At 33.6% G+C, this 7469-nt stretch overlaps 1 pseudogene; it reads right to left on the bottom strand.

Annotated features, from left to right (window-relative positions):
• Nucleotides 1-427: 427 nt before the first annotated feature.
• On the bottom strand, nt 428-543 carry LOC145284197 (U2 spliceosomal RNA; annotated as a pseudogene).
• Between the last annotated feature and the right edge of the window lie 6926 nt (nt 544-7469).

The raw sequence follows: 7469 nt of genomic DNA on the forward strand, positions 1-7469 counted from the left end.
TAGTGATTAGGCAACCATTGCTTCAACATGAATTTCTGAGTGTAGTATCAGTTTCAGCATTCCAGTGACTTAAATCCCCCCTTTTTGGTCTTGGTTAATCATTACTGATACAATTTTTTATTTTTGCTATTGACCAGAGTGCCCCTTTTGGGGAGCTGGTTTCCACCTAAATTTATAACCGACCTCATGTCCGATTCCGCCTGTGCGGGGAGGCAAGTAAACAAAAAAAATAATCAGAACGGATATTTTCCAGGACATTTTATAATTAATCAGGTGACATTTCCAGGGCATTTTGTAATTAAATCAGAAATAACTTTTTCCAGTTACTTTTTGATATTAAAACTTTGTTACATTAAACATAGTACCTATTCACAATGCCTCCCCACGGGACAGATTTAGACACCAGGGTCGTTTTTTAACATGGAGAAAAAATTGTCTTAGTCGTAAAGGATTTCTCTTCCACTGAGAGAGAAGAAATTGAAATGTAGCACATGAAGAACAGATACTACACTTTGATCTTAGCCAAAAGGCCAAGAAAGACAAATCATTTTTATTAGCTTTGCCTCACAGCGACACCAATTTTTTTTTAAATATTTTATTTTTTCAGGGATGCACAGCACGATAACGGATGGAGCGATGATGATGATGATGATGATGATGATGATGATGATGATGATTTTTTATTATAGACTAGCAGAGGTACCCGGCGTTGCCCGAGTGTTTGTTTCTGGGACGGGGGGGGGGAGTTTTAAAAAATGTTATGGTAGGTAAGTAGGAAGGATCAAACCCGGACTCATGAGTAAAAGTAGGAAAATAAAGTGTGAAAAAAAAAAAAAAAAACATCTGCAACTTTGACAGTTCGGCCACCAAGAAAAGTCCATTCCAGTTGTTTAGGAAAAAAAAAAAACGGTAGGTCGGCGCGAACGTGAAACTATAATGTGAATTGTCCAGCACGCTAACCACTACGCCACAGAGCACTGCAGCTTAGTTTAGTGATTTTAAATAATTTCACATGAAAGAACTAGGAAGCCAAACCGGTCTTCTCTTCTCAACTGTTCCTTGTGAACGATCCCCAAACGGTGTTAAGTTGTGGCAGGGGGAGGAGGAATTTATTAGAGAGAAAATATTTAACCACTTCCATTGATCTTAACCGATTTTGGCCGTGACTTCTCAGCAGAAAAAGTATAGAAATCTAAGATTATCGAGGAATTTGAGAAATAATAAGCCTATAACACACCTCAGATATTGTTCTGCCGTTTGTGCATATTATATTTGCATGAAATATCTTGATTTTTAATCCTATTAATGTCAAAATCAGACGGGAAAAATGAGTTCATTTTATTTATATAGAGAAGAGAAGAGAAGAAGAGATAGGAGTATACACGGCATAATCACGTTGACACACCAGTTCTCGCCAGATCACCGAAGTTAAACAAAGTTGAGCCTGGCTAGTACCAGATGGGTGACCATTTGGAAATTCTAGGCGCTGTATGTGTTCTCCGCCCATCTCGGCATTGTTTCCAGTCATCCTATACCTCCATTTGCAACAATGTTGACTTAGGGGACCCGTGGTTGGAGTCTTCTTGCCACACAAATTTCACGCGCAGGCACCCTTACAGTGGGTATCCATAATCTGTCCAGACTGAAGGAAACCACACCACACACACAAACACATTATATATATATATATATATATATATATATATATATATATATATATATATATATATAGTACAGTATAACATTCCAAGCCCCAAATATTTATTTTTCATGCAAAACAGCTCCTCCATAAGATTACAATTTCGGTATGTTTTTTTTTTTTACAGATTCGTTTCGTTATGCGAAACAAACAGACGGTTAATACTGTGTCAATACCGTCTCTTTTCGTTCTTCAGAAAAATATAATCTTCAGAAAAATTAGAAATTCTTTGCTTAGGTGGAAAATGATGCATGACAAGAAGAAAATAGTTAAATACTCAACATCGTGTGTGTTTTTTTTTTCTGGCAGCCATCTTTGTTCATATTTTGAAGCTAGAAATAATTTATTCAACTCATGAATTAGAGTGTTTTGTAATTTTTTCTATTTTTCATTTCTGTCGTTATTATTAAAATGCAATTAGCTGCTACACAAAAGTATTTGTATACAAAGAGTAAAATATAATTTTTTAAAAAAATTCCAAAAACAAAGCACACACACACACACACACACACACACACATATATATATATATATATATATATATATATATATATATATATATATATATATATATATATATATGCGACTACAAGCATGTTTGTGTGCTTCTCGCCTCCATATTAATTACTCGTTATTTTTTGTTATTAATTTCTTATTGATTAGCGTCAAATACTATAACGTTGTAATGATTCTTATTTCACAACATAATTTGATTAAGAAATTTCTTCGTAAACAATGAAATAAACGGACAACGCCGAGTAGATACAGGTTGAATAGTATAGAGTAAGTACTTACTTCTTTTCCACTGTAGGAAGATGTAAGACAAGGTCAGAATGTAGGGAGAGTCAATCCAGTGTCCTTAACGGAAGCAATAAACTTACTTTACCCTAAAGATGGGCGGCAAAATGTGGGAGGATCGGCCTCCTAGAACTGCCCGAAATACCTCAGCCCGAAACATGCAATGGCATTGTCTATCAAAAAATGACCAAGATTTTATAAACTGTGCTGCGGACGTATTCTTGACTATCAAAAATATAAACTAATCAAGTTACGCAAGATGATCTTCTATAAAAGAATAATCTGAATTTCAGAAATATATCCTTGTCTGAACAGAACTGGTTATTTGCTAATAAAATAGAAAGCGTTGACAAATGTGTGGATTTTTCTTCTTTCTTTCTTTTCTTCCTTTCTTTCTTTATTTATTTCTTCTTCTTTTTATTCTTTCTTCATGTTACTTCTTTCTTTCAATCTTTTTCTTAATCTCTTTATGTCATCGTCGCCATATTTTCTCGTCTTACTTGCTTTTATCTTCTTTTTATTTTTATTTTCATGTTATTCTTTTCTTTTTCTTCTTTTCTTTTTCCTCCCTTGTTTTTTTTTCCGTTTTCTTATTTTCTTTTTTCTTTTTTCATTTTTCTTTCACTTCTTCTGTTGTTGGTGTCTCATTTATGACTATTGTTCTTCGTCTTCTTTATTTCATTTCATTTTCTTTCTCCTTCCTAATATTTTTTACTTCTTCTTCTCCTCATTCCACTTTCTTCCCTTTCCCCTTCTCTCTTTTTCCTTATATTCTACTTGTGTTTCTAATGAGCAGATGCCAGAATTTTTGCCATTTTTTAACAATCGTCAATAACACAAAACGAAAAAAGTGATGAAAAACGGGAATTAAAGAGAATGGCGATTAACGACAACAAGGCTGACAGATTTGAGAAGTGAACAAAATAAGGGGTAAAGAAGGCAACAGAATTATTTAAGTAGTCAATTTAATAGCATCACCTAATGAGCAACGTGCACCTGTAATTATGTTACCTGGCCGAGAATAATGACAAAAAAATTAGGGGGAATGGGAAAGCAAAACTGGTCCTCAAGAAAAAATTAATCGGTCCGATGAATCCACGATCAAGAGAAACAGTCATAAGTTTAACAACCGGATCGAAGTATTTATTTTCAATTATTGATAATCGATTTATGATTCAACGTGGAGAAAGAAATTGCCTTTTATTGCATGAATTATTTATCCGTTAATTGAACCCGCAAAGTGGGTGTGCCTGACATGCATTGGAGGATTGACGTCTGCCGAAGCGTTTTATAATAAGGATTGCTGAACTAATGCGTAATAGAGAAGGTCAACTCTGTGAACTGCTAATTACTATAGCCGATGGAAAATTGTTACGATGGTCAAATAACTAAATAGGATGCACATACACACATAAAAGCACACACACACACACACAATACTCTCTGTCTCTGTCTCTCTGTCCCCTCTCTCTCTCTCTCTCTCTCTCTCTCTCTCTCTCTCTCTATTTCTCTATATATATATTCCTCTCTTTCACACATTCTCTTTTACTGAATGTATATATATATATATATATACATATATATATATATATATATATATATATATATATATAGGTGTGTGTATATAGTAATTTATAAAAATATATATGGCAATTAAGCTACACAGAATATTCTGTGTTTCATTCTCGTGAGAATTCGTCAGGCTTACAAGGATGAAACGCGGACTATTCTGTATACCTTAATTGCCATATATACTTTTATAAAGTACTACCTAGCTCTACCTATCTATTGAGCACTGTTGAAGTAAATACTTAAAGTTTAAACATAAATTATACTTTCGTATATTAATGTATGTGATATATATATATATATATATATATATATATATATATATATATATATATATATGGTGCAAAAATAATGTTGTTTTGCTGACGTTCAATGGCATGTCAAAAAACGATATTATTTTTGCACTAACATATTATATGCAATTTTCATATTTTTATTTTTATTTTTATTTTTATTTTATCATTATTTATAATCTCTTCTATTATTATTTATCTTTCTCTATTATTCCATACATATTTCAACATTTTGCTATTCATTTGTATATTTTTTTGTTCATCTCTACACTTTACAATCTATTCAACATTTAAAAACATACCGGATATTTTCTTTTTTTTTATTTCTAGGATAACGTTCTTATGCCAGTTTTATGTATATATAGCGTTGCCCTTTTCTTCTGATGAGAAGCATTAAGCTTCGAAAAATCATTGTCGGACAAGTTTTCTTTATAGTTCACATGTTGTCTTTATTGATTTGATGATCAAATAAAGTTGATTTAAATCTGGACTGACATCAATTATTATCACATCTCCTAAATAAATATATATATATATATATATATATATATATATATATATATATATATATATATATATATATACACACACATACACACGTACACAAACACACACACACACACATCCATATATATATATATATATATATATATGTGTGTGTGTGTGTGTGTGTGTGTATATGTATATGTATAACTATTACTCACCCCAAACAAGACACAGTGCCACTTGGAAGTAAGAGGTTACTATTTTTGACTATATTTACAGGGACACTGTGTACAAAATGGAGCAGTGAAATGTCTGTTAATATCGTCAAAACGTAGAGTAGTTTTTTTTTCTCACATCTATGTAATACTACTTGTAAGAACTCTACATATATAAAGCACTTTTGAAAATATATTGTTTTATTTTGTTTTGATATATTAAACTTGGAGCTGAAACATAAAGAGTGGTTCTAAAAGTAAAGTCTCCTGTTTTTTATTCCGCCCGAATAGATTAGAGGAGATTGCAGAATGCATGGTTATGATGACTGAATTTATGCATTCATGACCTGAAAGTTTCATGTGTTTTTGCAGATATTGACGGTGTGAGACTCTAAGCAAGAATCCCCTGCCATCTTCATACATAGATCTGAATAGTTGAATATCCTTTTTTGATGTATATATTTCAATATTATCTAAGCATTACTTCTCTAAAACTCTGAGTCAAAGTAAAAATATAGATAGTTTATATAAATATTATGGTGATAATTGGTTTTTCTCCGAGAATAAGAGCTTGTCTTTGAAACTCCGTGAAATAAGGAAATAACCATGTCAAATCGTTATCCCTTGTTTCGAATAATTCATGTAAATCCTATTTTTTTATATTCAACTTTCCCTCCAAACAAGGCACAGTGCTCCTTTGAAGTAGGGGGCTACTATGGTGGACATAAGTTGCAGAGACATTATGAAGGGAGATGGGCAGCAAGATGTCTGTTCACATTGCACTTGAATTTCTGCATGTCATTACAGTTGGGAAAGCAGAATCCCGGTAGGGAGTTCCCAAGTCTAGCAGTTCTGAGGAAGAAACTATTGGAGTGGAAGGCTTTCTTACACCTAGGGATCTCTACTATGTACGGATGGGATTTAGCTGCTTGTCGGGTTTGTCGAAGGTATTTACGTCGTCAGGGTACAAGTGCTTGTAGTTCGTCAGAGCATTCACCATTAAAATACTTTTCAAACAGGCAGAGGGATGCAACATTTCGTCGATGGGACAGAGGCTGAAGCTTAGATGACAGTTTAGGACCTATCAGGTTGGCGACTTTCTTTTGAATCCTATCTAGATATGTGCTCATTTGTTTTCCCTTCATGCGTGTTATAGAGTGTGGTGTCGTCAGCAAATATACCCATCTCAGAGACAATTTTATCAAGGAGGTTATTTATGAATATTAGGAATAATAAAGGTCCAAAGATAGACCCCTGAGGTACCCCCGCATTTATATCAAATTGTTTAGATGTGCGACAACCTGGATGCTTCTCTTACTAAAGAAGGATTTAATTACGTTATGCATTCGTCCAGTGATACCATATGATCTGTTTTTTCTGTGAAGACCATTGTGCCTTATCCTGTCAAAAGCCTTAGAGATATCTAGGCTATCGCTCTACCGTCCCTTGCTTTGTCCAGTGAATGGTATTTCACACACACACATACATGCACACACACACACGTGCGCACGCACACACACAGATGTGTGTGTGTGTGTGTGTGTGTGTGTGTGTGTGTGTGTGTGTGTGTGTGTGTGTGTGTGTGTGGTATAAAATCCATAATTGGCTACATATGTGCATAAATGTTTTAACTGTGATTTGTGATTGCTTAAAAAACTGTATAACCATGGTTAGTAATATTTCTTTATAATTTTTAATGTAATACTTAGTTACTGTTTATGAAGGCCCACAGGTTACTCAAGGGTAAAGATCATGGTGTTTGACAGGTGGATTGGGGATTGGTAACGATGGTTGGGCATGATTAGATTATTTAAGGGGACATCTCAACAAGAATTTATAAACATTGGATTTTAAAACAACAACCTTGTAATCATACCGATGAATTAAAAAAGAAACATTTATGTTTTGTTTTAGGCTCACAAAGAAAGAAAAGAAAATAATTTTTGCAGTGGTTGTAGTTGGACGAGTTTTTTCTCCCATGCAGTAGCAAAAGTAATGCATCTTAATTTTTATTCCGCTCGAATAGACCAGAGAGGATTGCAAATTTGATGTAATGATGACTGAATCCATGCATTCCTGACCTAGGAGTTTCATGTATCTGTTGCAGATATTGACAGTGTGAAACTCTAAGCAAGCAACACTTGTCATTAATTGTTTTTTTTTTGTTTTTTTTAGATGTAGGCAGTTTTAATTTCAAAAGAAGTAGAGAAATTTTGTTTTAAAAAAAAATGGCAGCATCAAACTAGAGAAACTTTGAATTGTAAAAGCTTGCAGACGAAGAGTAGATTTCCTTCTGATGTGAAGACGAAAAGTTATGTGCATGGATTCTATGAGATACAACATATCTTACAGAGTGATTCCGGTTTCTGATTGGTTTATAGCAGAGCGAAGTTCTATCTGATTGATCAG

The sequence above is a fragment of the Euprymna scolopes genome, chromosome 8, assembly GCF_053919585.1.
Source record: "Euprymna scolopes isolate OS-2025 chromosome 8, ASM5391958v1, whole genome shotgun sequence".
Lineage (NCBI taxonomy): Eukaryota > Metazoa > Mollusca > Cephalopoda > Sepiida > Sepiolidae > Euprymna > Euprymna scolopes.